Here is an 18,040-nt window from a genome sequence, read left to right as displayed (position 1 = left end):
CTTATACATAGTAGATGCTCAATAAATGGACTCATAGTAGATGCCAACCCGATACCATAGCAGCATTCACTACAAAGAGAGACAAGGTAGCACCTGTCTGTCTTGAGGCTCATTTTAAGGTTTTCCAGAAGTCTGGGCTTTCAAATGATTTGGGGAATTTATCATTTCTATTCTGACTCTCCAGAGTGTACCTACTGTGGGGTGAATATATGTCCCATATGCCCAGGACAGACCCAGTTCACTCCTGCAGTCCCGGTCTAATGATAATTAATGTCCCTTGTTGCTTTCAAAAGTGCCCCAGTTTGAATAATAAATTACAAGATCACCCTATTCCAACCTGCTTTGGTTAAGCCTTTGGTAAGTGAAATCTCTTCAAAAGTATTTCCTGGAGCAAGGTACCTCAGATCAAAAAGTTTCTCCTTAATCTTAAAGCCAAGATGAGAAATACTTCACAGTTCAAAAGGACTGCCTAATTCTGCAGGAAAGCCAGATAGTCATAGCACATGACAGAGAACATTGTTCGCAAAGCGAGCTATGTGGTCACAGTCCTACAGCACCGCAATCAAACTCAAACAAAAAGAGCTCAGCACCTCAGGCGAACCATGTCATTCCATTCTAAAGCATTGCCAAATGCTTTTTTGCGGGGGGGGGGGGAGATAAATTGGATTAGTGATAATAAATATATATAATTATGTATTGAATATACATGTAAGTGCATATATCAGAGTTAGGGAAATAAGTTATCTTCAGCAAAACAATTTAACTCATTTAAAAAAGAACATGCACACGTCAAATAAAACCATAAGATAGGAAGGCACTGTCATTCAAAGAAAAGGCAAATATTTTGGTGGCGACATTACTGTTGACTCCGTGGGGCTCCCTAGCCCACATGTGTCCCTGCAGGCTGGATAATGGGCCTGGCCCGATGGCCCTCTCTGTGTTCCGGGCCCATCTCGGAAATGCCTGAAGTGCGTAATTGGTACTGCAACTTCCACAAAAGGGGGACACGTTCAAATACGGCACTGAATGTGAAGATATTAGACAGTCTAGATTTTACAGAGGTTGTCTCCGTCTTAAACACACTAGCCTCCAAAGCCATCTGACCCAGAAAGTACCTCCCACTGTCCCAGGAAGGGCCGAGGAGCTTGGGGTAAACAGGTAAACGCCTACCTCTGGTCCAGTGCACAACACCCAGACCTGCTGGCCTCATACCAACAAACCAGGGTTGGTAAAGGAGGCCTGTAAAGCCAGAAAGGAAAGCCAGGTTTGAACTAATTGGTTATCTCACTGGAGTTTTGCATGTCCTGGTATTGTAACTTCCCAAAGGGACCATATCCAATCAGCATCAATCTCCTTGTTACCTTTATTCTCCATCTCAACTTCTAAATGTCAATTCAGTGGTTTTGAATTACTAAAATATCTATGAAGCCCACAGCTGCACCTTGTGGGATAAGCTTATTCAAGAACAAAAGTATTTTAGAAGGACACAGTTTGAAAACTGTATTCCTTAGCCATAGGGAATCACAGACATACCTTGGGAGCAACCAGGTAGAGACTGAGCAGGCAGGCCAGCTCTTCCCTGCATCCCCATCTGCATTCAAAGGTACACTTTGATCTGTTTTATCCACTAGGGTTCTATTTAAGATTTGAACAGGAAAAAAAAAAAAAAAGGGTTCTACGTCTCTGCCCCTCAAAACAAAACAGAACACACACACAGTTTTACAACATGTTACTAGAACCAGCGACTGAACAAACACTTTAGAGAGATACCACAAGAACTGCCAAAAAAGTCTGAAAACTTTGAGGAAAGGATCTTAGATAATCTTTCATACAATTCACTCATTAAAATTGAGGAATTAAGTGAGCCCTTGAGCATATAAGTAAAAAGCATATCCTCACAATATCATCTCCATCCCCACTTCCTGTCCACTTTTTGTCCACAACTTTCCCCAAAGTCCCCCAAACCTTACCACTGACACGAAGTGTTCAGATCCTATTTGCACAGCTTCTAAGAGATGGTGCATCTATAGCCCACAGGCGAATGCTCCAGGAATCCAAATGCTAGAGTCTGTTTCTAAGACACGCTTACTAAGCAGGGTGGGGGTAGAAGCAGAATACAATTAAATTATCTTAACTTGGAGAAATCAATAGAAATAACACTAATATTTACTAGCTCTACTTGCTGCCACAAACTGCATGCATTCCATGTGCACTATTTCACCTAATGCACACAGCAACCTAGTCAGGGAGGCACCATTATCAGCACCATTTCCCAGGTGACAAAGGCGAAGCCTAGAGATGAACACCCGACTCCAGAGCTCCTGTCACACCTTCCCCACCCTGCAGCGGGCAGAGACAGAGACCTGCCCTCAGGACTCTGAAACGGCCCAAGCACATTAGCTTTTGTTGCTAAATTTAAAGTGAACCAAGGTACAAATAAAAACTTCCCACGTTCCTCGGGATGTGTCACAACTCTGGCAATTCAACCGTGACTCTACAAGTAGCTTAGAAAATGAAAATTCTCATTCTCCTGCCGCCAGAGGTACCTTGGAACTTAACCCAGGGCCAATCCCAGACTACACTTCATCAATCAACCTTTGTTTTTCCCTCCTTCAAAGAAGACACTAAGAAAATTTCTTCACCAGGTTTGTATGTGGCGCTCATACTGGGCCATAGTAAAAATTTTTATGTCAGCAACAAGCCAACAAACAGAATTAAAGAAGTAGTGAAATTATATTAGAAATAACCATTGTGAGGGTCTGGAGTATTTGATTATGTCTCTGAGCTAGTTCCAGGTAGCTTCCAGATCTTTCTAATCCATTACAAGTAAGTAGTATACGAACTCAATTGTGTGCCTCTGAATGAAAATGAATCCCAAAAGTTGGCCTAGAGATGTCTCAGTGCCACAAGGACCCACAGATTGGAAAAGTATGGATATTGAGTGTGCACCTTCACTCTTATTTTATAAAAAATAGAGCTTCATGCCAGAAAAATTGAACTTAAGATTCTTAATGTTGTCTACATACAAAATGCCGAAAGCAAGTTAGAAAAAAATGGTGGGAAAGGAAGCAGTAAATACGAATTACCATTAAAATGCTGTCCTATGCAGAGGAAGCCTGTAATATAAAAATGTGTGTGAATCTCATCTACACCAAATGATCCGAAGACACTTAGAAGACTGTCTGAACACAGGCCAGAGGAAAATTATAATAAAATACAGTACCGTAAATACTATATTTAAGCTCCATTTCAAAATCATGTTTTCTCCAAGCCATCATTACCTTTGATAGATAATAAGACACCCCCTACAATGCAAGTCTCCTTCAAGTCTTTTTTTAGTTCTCCATTAGGAAATAATACTTCTGACAGGCAACATTCATTCTGCTCTTCTATAGCACTCACACAGTATTCTGAGTTAAATATTACCATTGCTTTCGTACGGATCATCCCCAGGAAGAGACGGCTGAGGCACAGAGAGGTTAAGTAATGTGCTTAAGGATTCACAGCAGCCAGCCTTCTAACTAGAACAATCTACTCCAGAGACATACTGCCCTCACATCCTCTCAGCCACACGTTAAGAAAGATTACAAATGCCTACAAGATAAACATGCAGTGGTAAGATCCTATAAATATTTAGACTAACTACAACACGCCAATTGGCATTCAGTAAAAAGAGGATTAAACTGAAGTTGTAAAATAACAGCTACAGAGAAAAGACTCTGCATCAAGATGCCTTCCAGGCAAGATCACTTAGAAACCATTCCAAATGGTTGTGAGAAAACTTAACAGATCGAAAACATCGACAATCTCTCATAATCGTTTCCTTTTTGAAACCACACCATCTCTTACATATTTCAGAAGCAGCTGTATCACGTGCTGCTTTTTTGAAACTAAGTGCCTCCAACAGAGTGGTAATAAGCATCTGAACTTCGGGCAAATAGCATATACTTCATACGTGGAGTTGATAAGTGATATTTGGTTTGGCAAATGGCAAGAGATTATTTAGCAAACTCAAACATTATTTTCTTCCTATGGGCCATTAAAAAAAAAAAAAAAAAGCCTCTGTCATTTCCCACAAAACACCAGAACAGATTAATAACCAGTCAGCTGAACTAACAAAATATATACAAAATATTCTGCTTGTATGAGCTTTTGTTCTCCCTACCTAGGGAAAAATAAACATTTCCTGCCTTTACTATGATTTAGCTTCATCTCCAGGCCTTTCATGAGAGAGATTCATCTAGACATTGCGAAATAATGCCATTAGCATAATAAGCTTTAGTCTTTCCTGAAGGGCGGAGGGCTGATGAGATTCCTGGCAATGGAGAGGTACTTTGGGACCACACGGTTTGTCTACATTAGGAAAACATAGCAGAACCCTAACAACTTCTCGAGTTAGCTACAGTGAAGAAGGCGGAAGCATGCTCCATTCACACTCCCTGTGGAGACTGAGTGGAAGGAGGGGTGGAACAAGGGGTAGGAAAGGGGATGGCTACCCGGCTTCCTCACCAAGGGGTCCAGGGAAGTGAAAGCACTGAAGTACTCCATCAGATGCGCCATCTTTCAAGGCTTCCAGGCTACCTCATACTGCTCAGTTCCTCTTGAAATTATGTTGACAGTTTGGAAATATTTCTCCCGGGATTAAGGATGGCTAAGTTATAAAAGAGCTTTCCCATAACCATGGTGACTGAGCCAAAGACCTGCTCAAATTTGGATCCTTCCATAAAAGTCAACATTTATTAAAACTGCAAAGCACAGCACTCTCTATCTTCCATAGAGTCAATGATAACACAACTTCAAGAAAATTGTGAAGCAACGATTAGCCTATAATCATATTAATAAGAGCCCCTGCCATTCACTGACCACCTACTTTGGCTGAGCATGGCAGTAAGAAAACATACATTACTTCATTGAAACTTTCCAACAACGTTAATGAGGTAGGTGATACTAGACCCTTTTTACAGACGGGGAAACAACGAGATGTAGGGAGATTACATAACTAGCCCACAATCCCCAGGCTGATAAGGGGCAGAGCTTGCGTTTGTACTCCAAGTTAACTCTAACTAGTTATGTGGGATAAACTCTCAAGAAACACAGATTAATCTAATCCTGACTGTCTCCATGCTAGAGTAGACAAGTTTGCTGGGGTTTTTTGTTTGTTTTTTGTTTTTCTCCCCCTTCATTTTGTCCTGGATGAAACTCTGGCCAAAGATGACCAAAGCCTTCATCTCAGGGGCAGGCTCTGACAGATTGCTCGAGATCCCCTAGAGAAGGACTGAAAGGCTACAGGAAAATGGGCTGTGATTAGTCACAGATGTCTGCAAAAGGCACATGGCAGCACGGATGCGCAGCCACTGCTTACACCCCACATCCTTCTCTCCTGGATGCTCATTATCTAGAGACCCTCCCCTTTTGAACTGTGACAAAAGTTTAGGCAGATATTTAAGTCACACTCTCACACTCTGAGGGTTACCAATTAGCATGACTCCTCAAAGTAGGATCTTTACAAGCTAATGGAAGCCATTGAGATGTGGGCATATGCCGTTATTTGGCTGGTAGCTCTCTTCTCAGATTGCTTACTCTTACATGAAACTGGTCTCCCAACAGTCTCATCAACTCCAGAAATCAATCCCCAGCCTGCCTATTTATGACTCAGGAGCTTTTATCTTTTAAGTGATTGTCTGTATTTTTAAATGAATAAAATCAAGGGCCTTGCTTATCAGGTATAATATAATATAAGGCATCTGGGAAAACTACAAAAGAGAGCAGCAAAGCAAAGGGTCAGCATTTGATTTAGGCTTCTGGTAGCAGGTAAGTTTCAACGAGGAAGAATCAAAAACACAGTCCTGGAGGTGTGTATGCATCGCGAATGGGACTTTTCCAAGATAGCAATAACTGCAAGCTGCCCAAAGCAAGATGCCTAAAGCGGATTAAGCTGGAAGGCCTCTTCAGTGAAATATAACAGAAAACTATTAATAACAAGGATTTGTCAACACACATTTCCTCTGCCTGTTGAGGTATAATGCTAAGAAGTATCTATCCAGCAAACGTTGTATTAGGTAAAAATATGCCTGGACTTTATGTATTTTCTCTAAATGCAGCTGCTGGCAAAAGTACTTTTAAGCTTATTCATACGCATATATAGTTAAGAACTGGACTAAATGAGGTTTGGCTCAAATTATAATATTGATGTGATAACAAGAGCTAACATTTATATAGCTTGTTTACATATCTTAACTAACTGTAAGTGGGAAAATGTGCAGCCTGGACTCAGGGGGAAGCCTGCCCTCATTAGACCCAAAGGGCACAGTTTCTCCTGGTCACTAGAGGCAGCTGGAGAATTGTGCAAGTGCAAGTGAAGAGCTTTGGTTACAAATAATACTGACATGGTTCTAATTATTTGAATAGTTAGCAAAAAATTATAGACACAATTATCTAGGTGAAGAGAAGTATGGAGAATAAGCAAACTAAATCTTCATCTTCCACACAAAGGTGTCAACAGACACTAGTGGAAGACGAGAACTGTCAGTTATGTTAGAAACACAGGGATTGACACCCAAAAAGTGAAAAAGGTCCCCACTGGGGCAAAGGAAAAAGGCAGGACTTTTTTCATTATAAGTTTTATAAAATTTTTTGAATTTTTTTTTTTTTTTTTTTTGCGGTATGCGGGCCTCTCACTGTTGTGGCCACTCCCGTTGCAGAGCACAGGCTCCGTATGCGCAGGCTCAGCGGCCATGGCTCACGGGCCCAGCCGCTCCGCGGCATGTGGGATCTTCCCAGACCGGGGCACGAACCTGTATCCCCTGCATCAGCAGGCGGACTCTCAACCACTGCGCCACCAGGGAAGCCCTTGAATTTTTTTAAAGTACATAAATGCATGACTTTGGTACTAATTTTAAATTAGTTTAATTTGAATTACCAACAAAAAGAAATCAAAATAAAAGGACATTTAGGGCTTCCCTGATGGCGCAGCGGTTGAGCGTCTGCCTGCCGATGCAGGGGACACGGGTTCGTGCCCGGTCCGGGGGGATCCCACATGCCGCAGAGCGGCTGGGCCCGTGAGCCATGGCTGCTGCGCCTGCACTTCCGGAGCCTGTGCTCCGCAACGGGAGAGGCCATAGCGGTAAGAGGCCCGCGTACCGTACCGCAAAAAAAAAAAAAAAAGGACATTTAGATTTCTTGGACCAGGAAAAGAAAGAAGGGAATATAATGGAGTTCCTTGTTCGTTAAATACAACCACATTCTTGTCTCTGAAAGATCTTCCTTTCTCACTGAGCTGGAGTCTTAGGCGAGAGGGTGCCCATGGATTTCAAAGGGGTAAACATGCTAAGCCCAGGAAGCAAACCTGGCAATATGGGGTGACAGAGGCTACAGAAAAATCACCTGCCCTCCAGCCCAGCAGGCCAGATGACTGAATGAATGACAGACGCAGGGAGCATCAGCAAAAGACCCGCCTTTCCCCAAAACCAGGAGAGACGGCCATTACCATCAGCAATACAGTACAAGGTCTGAGGAGTGATTATTCCTAATCAGAGCTCAAATTAAGCACCACAGGAATTTAGAGAGGGGCTAACCATTCATTCATTCTTAGTGGGAAGATAAGGAAAAGCTCCTTATCTGGCCTGGGTTTTAAGGAATGCACAAGAGGTCAACAGGTAGAGATGGAAGAAAGGGGCCATTCCAGCAAACAACCTGAACAAGGCCAGCGGTGAGAGAAGAGATGGTGTGTTTGGAAAAGGGACATGGTCAAAGCCACATCCAAATACACATCTCCTGCTGCTGTTGCCCCACTTCAACTCGGGAGAGTGTAGGGAGGGGTGAGCGTCTCCTGGGATAGACAGCCAGTTCAGTGGTTAATGGGTCAGTGCAACTACAGACATGATCAACTAAAATACAGTAAGAGGGAGCGTACCTCTTAAATTACCTAGTTTGTAAGAATACATCCTCCTTGGTTAAACTGGCCTATTTCGTGTTGGACACTCTTAAATCCCAGACACTGACATTTATCTCATTATTCAGGGATCCTGTCATACCCCTAGGTGTCCCCAAGTCCGTGGCTTTGTGCTAGTGGATTCTGTCAATAATTTTCCCTTATAATTCCCCAAGAGTACAGAACTCATAAGACTTAGAGATTTGAATTTCAGGTACCTTCAGTTCGCCCTTCGGCTTACAAAATAGAATACCGTTATAAAGATACAAGTTCCTTTAAAAAAGAAATTTTCCCCCCTTTGGCATTCTCATGTAGCACTTGTTACTTTCAACATTGCAATCATTATTATTATTATTTTTTTTTTTTTTGCGGTACGCGGGCCTCTCACTGTTGTGGGCTCTCCTGTTGCGGAGAACAGGCTCCAGACGTGCAGGCTCAGCGGCCATGGCTCACGGGCCCAGCCGCTCTGAGGCATGTGGGATCTTCCCGGACCAGGGCACGAACCCATGTCCCCTGCATCGGCAGGTGGACTCTCAACCACTGCGCCATCAGGGAAGCCCTGCAATCATTATTTAATCCTATAAAATTGAACCACGTTTGATCCGCACAGCCCCAATTACCAGTTTTGGTATTAAAAATATATGCATTTGACTCAAGGTTTCTTTGAGCCAGTTAGAGCAGTTACTGGATTACAGACAAACAAACCCACTCCTGCATGTCAAACTGAATATTTATAGAAGTCAGTTTATTTTTATGTCATGGATCACAAGCCTTCAAAAATAAAAGTGAGCACATTAACGTTTACTCTGGCCTGTATCTTGTTTAAAAGTCTCCTTTATGAAACATACCAAACACTGTAAATAAAACTTGGAAGAAAGGACAGCTTCCCAGGGGAAGGGTATGCTGAACAGTGTCTGAAAGCAGGGTTCCCACAGGTCTGAGAAATACTCAAGAGAATCGAACTCAGACAAGTTTATTCAACAGTTATGTAGTTATTTTGATTAAAAGACTAAGTACATAAAATCTATCATTTCAAAGTCTTTTTTACTTAGAATAAAGCTAAACATTTAATTTTTAAGGCAACTCCATATAAACAAAAATCAAATATAATATAGAGAGCAGATGGTACATGGATATAATAAAAATTACGACACAAGTATCACCCCTGCTTTTCATAAGTTCGCTTTACACCACTTCGCTTTTATGAAAGATCTACTTAGTACCTGTTTTCAATAACCGAAAGAAATCCAAAGAGGCTTTTTGCTTTTATGAAAAAAGGAGAAAAGTGAAAAGCGTTCAGCGTTTGTTTTGCAGTCAGTCATTATAAAGGCAGCGTGCAGCCCCGAGCAGTGAGAGCGATACACCCAGATCCTCCCCCAGAATTACTCTCAGCTGCTCAACATCAAGACACAACAGCTTTGAACTGTATCTGTGAGCATCTGTGCTTTACTTCAACTTATGTGCATCCATTAGCAAGATAGGTCCTAAGGTAATGGCTTCTTCACTTTATGACATTCCGGCTTATGAAAGGCTTCATAGGAACGCTCTACCTTCAGGTAGCGGGGAAAACTGTACAAGAATGGCTGAAACTTTAGAAACACAATTCAAATTCAGGATGAAACAGGTGAAAGGAGAAGAGAATTATTCCAGAAAGTTATTCCAGGCAGAGGGAAAGGCCCAAGGACCATCATTACTTGCAGGAAGTTCAAAGAGGTCAGGGCTGCTAGGACATAAAGTTCAAGGCAAGCAGTGGCAGTGGAGGAGGGGTGTCAAGTCTGACTTGATTCAACAGCATGAACTTATAAGTGATAAGCACCCACGAAAAGGTCATGGACAGGCTTGGATTTTAGAGGGACTCCGCTCATGGGTGACTGGAGGGCAGACACTGTGGGTGGGGAATAGATTGGAGGCAGTGAATACAGGCAACACATGACCTTGAGTTTGGTGGGAATCATAGACGAGAAATTTAGGTGTTTAAAAAAAAACCAACAGGTTTTGGTGATTGGATAGTTATAAGACAGTAAAGCAGAATTTAATGGTTTATAGCTTAGATGACCCCTGGACGGTAGCACCAAATAAAAGGGACTTAAGGTCAATCGGATGTTTTGAGGGGTTTTGTTTCATTTTGATAGTGATAATAAGCATGACTGATAATGAGCATGCTGTCGCAGGACAAAGGGAAGGAAACTGGTAAAAAGAGTAAAGTTGATGACACCAGTCCACAACTGGATGAGTCTAAAGTAGACAGAGTTAGGAGCCTCAAGATGGCGCAAGAGTAAGACGTGGAGATCACCTTCCTCCCCAGAAATACATCAGAAATACATCTACACGTGGAACAGCTCCTACAGAACACCTACTGAAAGCTGGCAGAAGACCTCAGACCTCCCAAAAGGCAAGAAACTCCCCCACGTACCTGGATAGGGCAAAAGAAAAAAGAAAAAACAAAGACAAAAGAATAGGGACGGGACCTTCACCAGTGGGAGGGAGCCGTGAAGGAGGAAAGGTTTCCACACACCAGGAAGGCCTTCTGCGGGCGGAGACTGCGGGTGGCGGACGGGGGAGCTTCGCAGCCGCGGAGGAGAGCGCAGCAACAGGGGTGCGGAGGGCAAAGCAGAGAGATTCCCGCACAGAGGATCGGTGCCGACCAGCACTCACCAGCCCGAGAGGCTTGTCTGCTCACCAGCCGGGGCGGGCGGGGCTGGGAGCTGAGACTCGGGCTTCGGATGTCAGATGGCAGGGAAAGGACTGGGGTTGGAGGCGTGAACACAGACTGAAGAGGCTAGTGCGCCACGGCTAGCCGGGAGGGAGTCCGGGAAAAAGTCTGGACCTGCCGAAGAGGCAAAAGACTTTTTCTTCCCTCTTTGTTTCCTGGTGCGCGAGGAGAGGGGATTAAGAGCGCAGCATAAAGGAGCTCCAGAGACGGGCGCGAACCGCGGCTAACAGCGTGGACCCCAGAGACAGGAAGGAGCCTCTAAGGCTGCTGCTGCCGCCACCAAGACGCCTGTGTGCGAACACAGGTCACCATCCACACCTCCCTTCTGGGGAGCCTGTGCAGCCCGCCACTGCCAGGGTCCCAGGATCCAGGGACAACTTCCCCAGGAGAACGCACGGCGCGCCTCGGGCTGCTGCAATGTCACGCGGGCCTCTGCCGCCGCAGGCTCGCCCCGCACTCCATACCCCTCCCTCCCCGCAGCCTGAGTGAGCCAGAGTCACCGAATCAGCTGCTCCTTTAACCCCGTCCTGTCTGAGGGAAGCACAGACACCCTCAGGAGACCTACACGCAGAGACGGGGCCAAATCCAAAGCTGAACCCCGGGAGCTGGGGGAACAAAGAAGAGAAAGGGAAATCTCTCCCAGCAGCCTCAGGAGCAGCGGATTAAATCTCCACAATCAACTTGATGTACCCTGCATCTGTGGAATACCTGAACAGACAACAAATCATCCCAAATTGAGGAGGTGGACTTTGGGAGCAATGATATATATATATATTTTCCCCCTTTTTCTCTTTTTGTGAGTGTGTATGTGTATGCTTCTCTGACTGATTTTGTCTGTATAGCTTTGCTTTTACCATTTGTCCTAGGGTTCTGTCTGTCCTTTTTTTTGTTTTGTTTTGGTTTTTTTAAGTATAGTTTTTAGTGCTTGTTATCATTGGTGGATTTGGTTTTGGTTTTGTTGCTCTCTTCTTTCTTTCTTTTTTTAAATACTTAAAACTTTTTTTTAATAATTATTTTTTATTTTAATAACTATTTTATTTTAATAACTTTATTTTATTTTATCTTCTTCTTTCTTTCTTTCTTTTTTTTCCACCCTTTTATTCTGAGCAATGTGGATGACAGGCTCTTGGTGCTCCAGCCAGGCGTCAGGGCTGTGCCACTGAGGTGGGAGACCCAAGTTCAGGACATTGGTCCACAAGAGACCTCCCAGCTCCACACAATATCAAATGGCAAAAATCTCCCAGAGATCTCCATCTCAACACCAAGACCCAGCTCCACTCAATGACCAGCAAGTTACACTGCTGGACACCGTATGCCAAAAAATTAGCAAGACAGGAACACAACCCCAGCCATTAGCACAGAGGCTGCCTAAAATCATAATAAGGCCACAGACACCCCAAAACACGTCACCAGACGTGGACCTGCCCACCAGAAAGACAAGATCCAGCCTCATTCACCAGAACACAGGCACTAGTGCCCTCCACCAGGAAGCCTACACAACCCACTGAACCACCCTTAGCCACTGGGGACAGAAACCAAAAACAACGGGCACTACAAACCTGCAGCCTGTGAAAAGGGGACCCCAAACACAGTAAGTTAAGCAAAATGAGAAAACAGAGAAAGACACAGCAGATGAAGGAGCAAGGTAAAAACCCACCAGACCTAACAAAAGAAGAGGAAATAGGCAGTCTATGTGAAAAAGAATTCAGAATAATGATAGTAAAGATGATCCAAAATCTTGGAAACAGAATGGAGAAAATACAAGAAACGTTTAACAAGGACCTAGAAGAACTAAAGAGCAAACAAACAGTGATGAACAACACAATAAATGAAATTAAAAATTCTCTAGAAGGGATCAACAGCAGAATAACTGAGGCAGAAGAACGGATAAGTGACATGGAAGATAAAAATAGTGGAAATAACTACCACAGAGCAGAATAAAGAAAAAAGAATGAAAAGAATTGAGGACAGTCTCAGAGACCTCTGGGACAACATTAAAAGCACCAACATTCGAATTATAGGGGTCCCAGAAGAGGAAGAGAAAAAGAAAAGGACTGAGAAAATATTTGAAGAGCTTATAGTTGAAAATTTCCCTAATATGGAAAAGGAAACAGTCAAGTCAAGGAAGCACAGAGAGTCCCATACAAGATAAATCCAAGGAGAAACACGTGAAGACACATATTAATCAAACTATCAAAAATTAAATACAAAGAAAAATATTAAAAGCAAGGGAAAAACAACAAATAACACATAAGGGAATCCCTATAAGGTTAACAGCTGATTTTTCAGCAGAAACTCTGCAGGCCAGAAGGGAGTGGCAGGACATATTTAAATTGATGAAGGGGAAAAACCTGCAACCAAGATTACTCTACCCAGCAAGGATCTCATTCAGATTTGATGGAGAAATTAAAACCTTTACTGACAAGCAAAAGCTAAGAGAACTCAGCACCACCAAACCAGCTTTACAACAAATGCTAAAGGAACTTCTCTATGCAGGAAACACAAGAGAAGGAAAAGACCTACAATAACAAACCCAAAACAATTAAGAAAATGGTAATAGGAACATGCATACCAATAATTACCTTAAATGTAAATGGACTAAATGCTCCCACCAAAAGACACAGATTGGCTGAATGGATACAAAAACAAGACCCATATATATGCTGTCTACAAGAGACCCACTTCAGACCTAGAGACACAACAGACTGAAGGTGAGGGGATGGAAAAACATAGCCCATGCTAATGGAAATCAAAAGAAAACTGGAGTAGCAATTCACATATCAGACAAAATGGACTTTAAAACAAAGACTTTTACAAGAGACAAAGAAGGACACTACATAATGATCAAGGGATCAATCCAAGAAGAAGATAAAACAATTGTAAATATTTATGCACCCAACATAGGAGCACCTCAATACATAAGGCAAATACTAACAGCCATAAAAGGGGAAATCGACAGTAACACAATCATACTAGGGGACTTTAACACCCCACTTTCACCAATGGACAGATCAACCAAAATGAAAATAAATAAGGAAACACAAGCTAAAAATGATACATTAAACAAGATGGACTTAATTGATATTTACAGGACATTCCATCCAAAAACAACAGAATACACTTTCTTCTTAAGTGCTCATGGAACATTCTCCAGGACAGATCATAACTTGGGTCACAATTCAAGCCTTGGTAAGTTTAAGAATATTGAAATCATATCAAGTATCTTTTCTGACCACAACGCTATGAGACTAGATATCAATTACAGGAAAAAATCTGTAAAAAATACACTACTTAATAACCAAGAGATCACTGAAGAAATCAAAGAGGAAATCAGAAAATACCTAGAAACAAATGACAATGAAAACACGACGACCCAAAACCTATGGGATGCAGCAAAAGCAGTTCTAAGAGGGAAATTTATAGCAATACAATCCTACCTTAAGGAACAAGAAACATCTCAAATAAACAACCTAACCTTACACCTAAAGCAATTAGAGAAAGAAGCACAAAAAAAACCCAAAGTTAGCAGAAGGAAAGAAATCATAAAGATCAGAGCAGAAATAAATGAAAAAGAAATGAAGGAAATGATAGCAAAGATCAATAAAACTAAAATCTGGTTCTTTGAGAAGATAAACAAAATTGATAAACCATTAGCCAGACTCATAAGGAAAAAAAGGGAGAAGACTGAAATCAATAGAATTAGAAATGAAAAAGGGGAAGTAACAACTGACACTGCAGAAATACAAAAGATCATGAGAGATTACTACAAGCAACTCTATGCCAATAAAATGGACAACGTGGAAGAAATGGACAAATTCTTAGAAATGCACAACCTGCCAAGACTGAATCGGGAAGAAATAGAAAATATGAACAGACCAATCACAAGCACTGAAATTGAAACTGTGATTTAAAATCTTCCAACAATCAAAAGTCCAGGACCAGATGGCTTCACAGGTGAATTCTATCAAACATTTAGAGAAGCGCTAACACCTATCCTTCTCAAACTCTTCCAAAATATAGCAGAGGGAGGAACACTCCCATACTCATTCTACGAGGCCACCATCACCCTGATAGCAAAACCAGACAAAGATGTCACAAAGAAAGAAAACTACAGGCCAATATCACTAATGAACACAGATGCAAAAATCCTGAAACAAATACTAGCAAACCGAATCCAACAGCACATTAAAAGGATCATACACCATGATCAAGTGGGGTTTATTCCAGGAATGCAAGGATTCTTCAATATACGCAAATCAATCAATGTGATACACCATATTAACAAATTGAAGAAGAAAAACCATATGATCATCTCAATAGATGCAGAGAAAGCTTTCGACACAATTCAACACCCATTTATGATAAAATCGCTCCAGAAAGTAGGCATACAGGGAAGTTACCTCAACATAATAAAGGCCATATATGACAAACCCACAGCCAACATTGTCCTCAATGGTGAGAAACTGAAACCATTTCCACTAAGATCAGGAGCAAGACAAGGTTGCCCACTCTCACCACCCTTATTCCACACAGTTTTGGAAGTTTTAGCCACAGCAATCAGAAAAAGAAATAAAAGGAATCCAAATCGGAAAAGAAGAAGTAAAGCTGTCACTGTTTGCACATGACATGATACTATACATAGAGAATCCTAAAGATGCTACCAGAAAACTACTAGAGCTAATCAATGAATTTCATAAAGTAGCAGGATACAAAATTAATGCACAGAAATCTCTTGCACTCCTATACACTAATGATGAAAAATCTGAAAGTGAAATTAAGAAAACACCCCCACTTACCATTGCAACAAAAAGAATAAAATATCTAGGAATAAACCTACCTAAGGAGACAAAAGACCTGTATGCAGAAAATTATAAGACACTGATGAAAGAAATTAAAGATGATACAAACAGATGGAGAGATATACCATGTTCTTGGATTGGAAGAATCAACACTGTGAAAATGACTCTACTACCCAAAGCAATCTACAGATTCAATGCAAACTTTCCCTATCAAACTACCACTGGCATTTTTCACAGAACTAGAACAAAAACTTTCACAATTTGTATAGAAACACAAAAGACCCCGAATAGCCAATGCAATCTTGAGAAAGAAAAACAGAGCTGGAGGAATCAGGCTCCCTGACTTCAGACTATACTACAAAGCTACAGTAATCAAGACAGTATGGTACTGGCATAAAAACAGAAATATAGATCAATGGAACAGGATAGAAAACCCAGAGATAAACCCACGCACAAATGGTCACCTTATCTTTGATAAAGGAGGCAAGAATATACAGTGGAGAAAAGACAGCCTCTTCAATAAGTGGTGCTGGGAAAACTGGACAGCTACATGTAAAAGAATGAAATTAGAACACTCCCTAACACGATACACAAAAATAAACTCAAAATAGATTAAAGACCTAAATGTAAGGCCATACACTATCAAACTGTTAGAGGAAAACATAGGCAGAACACTCTATGACATAAATCACAGCAAGATCCTTTTTGACCTACCTCCTAGAGAAATGGAAATAAAAACAAAGATAAAAAATGGGACCTAATGAAACTTCAAAGCTTTTGCACAGCAAAGGAAACCATAAACAATACGAAAAGATAACCCTCAGAATGGGAGAAAATATTTGCAAATGAAGCAACTGACAAAGGATTAATCTCCAAAGTTTACAAGCATCTCATGCAGCTCAGTATCAAAAAAACAAGCAACCCAATCCAAAAATGGGCAGAAGACCTAAGTAGACATTTCTCCAGAGAAGATATACAGATTTCCAACAAACACATGAAAGGATGCTCAACATCATTAATCATTAGAGAAATGCAAATCAAAACTACAATGTGATATCATCTCACAGCAGTCAGAATGGCCATCCTCAAAAATTCTAGAAACAACAAATTCTGGAGAGGTTGTGCAGAAAAGGGAACCCTCTTGCACTGACGGGGGGAATGTAAGTTGATACAGCTACTCTGGAGAACAGTATGGAAGTTCCTTAAAAAGCTAAAAATAGAACTACCATACGACCCAGCAACCCCACTACTGGGCATATACCCTGAGGAAACTGTAATTCAAAGAGTCATGTACCACGATGTTCACTGCAGCTCTATTTACAATAGCCAGGACATGGAAACAACCTAAGTGTCCATCACAGATGAATGGATAAAGCAGATGTGGCACACATATACAATGAAATATTACTCAGCCATAAAAGGAAACGAAATTGAGTCATTTGTAGTGAGGTGGATGGACCCAGAGTCTGTCATACAGAGTGAAGTAATTCGGAAAGAGAAAAACAAATACTGTATGCTAACACATATATACGGAATCTAAAAAAAGGAAAAAAAATGGTCAGAAGAACCTAAGGGCAAGACGGGAATAAAGATGCAGACCTACTAGAGAATGGACTTGAGGATACAGGGAGGGGGAAGGGTAAGCTGGGACAAAGTGAGAGAGTGGCATGGACATATATACACTACCAAACGTAAGGTAGATAGCTAGTGGGAAGCAGCCGCATAGCACAGGGAGATCAGCTTGGTGCTTTGTGACCACCTAGAGGGGTGGGATAGGGAGGGTGGGAGGGAGGGAGCCACAAGAGGGAAGAGATATGGGGACATATGTATATGTGTAGCTGATTCACTTTGTTATAAAGCAGAAACTAACACACCATTGTAAAGCCATTATACTCCAATTTTAAAAAAATCCCAAAATGCCCCCCAAAATAAATAAATAAATAAAGTCGACAGAGTATGGGAGACTTGGGCTCTTCCTCCAAGAGATGCATTATGACTGCATTAATCCAGAGAACTATGTAAGAAAAGTAAAGGATCCCAGCAACAATTTGTTAAATAAGCAAACTATCCAGAAATTAGGGTCAAACAGGGTGCTCCAAAACCAAATTTAAGAGGAGAGGGAAACCTGAAGAAAGATTAGCAGGCCCAACAGCATGAAATCCAGGTTGGGAATATGTGAGGATAACACCTGGAGGAGCCCAGGCACCAGCAGGCATCACGTGCCTGTCCTCCCCCACACCCAGAACAGGGTGAGGCTCGAGAGGAAAATCACCCAAGTCCAAATGAGAGAGCGTTGGGGTCCTTTCAATCTCTCATCTCATTTGATTATGATCTTGCCCTCTGCTGGTCAAGACGCTCTGGTGAACGTGTTACTTACACAGCCTCCCCACGCCTTCCCCTGAAAGTGAGAAATGTTCTGGTCTGGTTGACTCTCAACTATTTTTTCTGGTTTTCCAACGATTTTCAAGGAGTTGGTGAAGCCGTGTGAATTACAACTTGAAAATACTTCCCAATACATACAGAAGCTATTCTTACAACAGCGTCACAGGCAGAGGTCATGGCCAGGCATGGGAAAGATCCAGCCTCCTGCTGGCTGGA

The 18,040-nt window shown here is 41.9% G+C and overlaps 1 protein-coding gene across 1 annotated transcript in view; it reads right to left on the bottom strand.

The window, feature by feature from the left end:
- MED12L (mediator complex subunit 12L) overlaps positions 1 to 18,040 on the bottom strand; it is a 321,906-nt gene that overhangs the window by 162,451 nt on the left and 141,415 nt on the right. The window lies entirely within an intron of this gene.

The sequence above is a fragment of the Mesoplodon mirus genome (genome assembly GCF_964341445.2).
Source record: "Mesoplodon mirus genome assembly, chromosome: 6".
NCBI classification, from domain to species: Eukaryota; Metazoa; Chordata; class Mammalia; order Artiodactyla; family Ziphiidae; genus Mesoplodon; species Mesoplodon mirus.
Note: the sequence above shows the minus strand (reverse complement) of the source record. Positions and strands in the feature narration are given on the sequence as shown.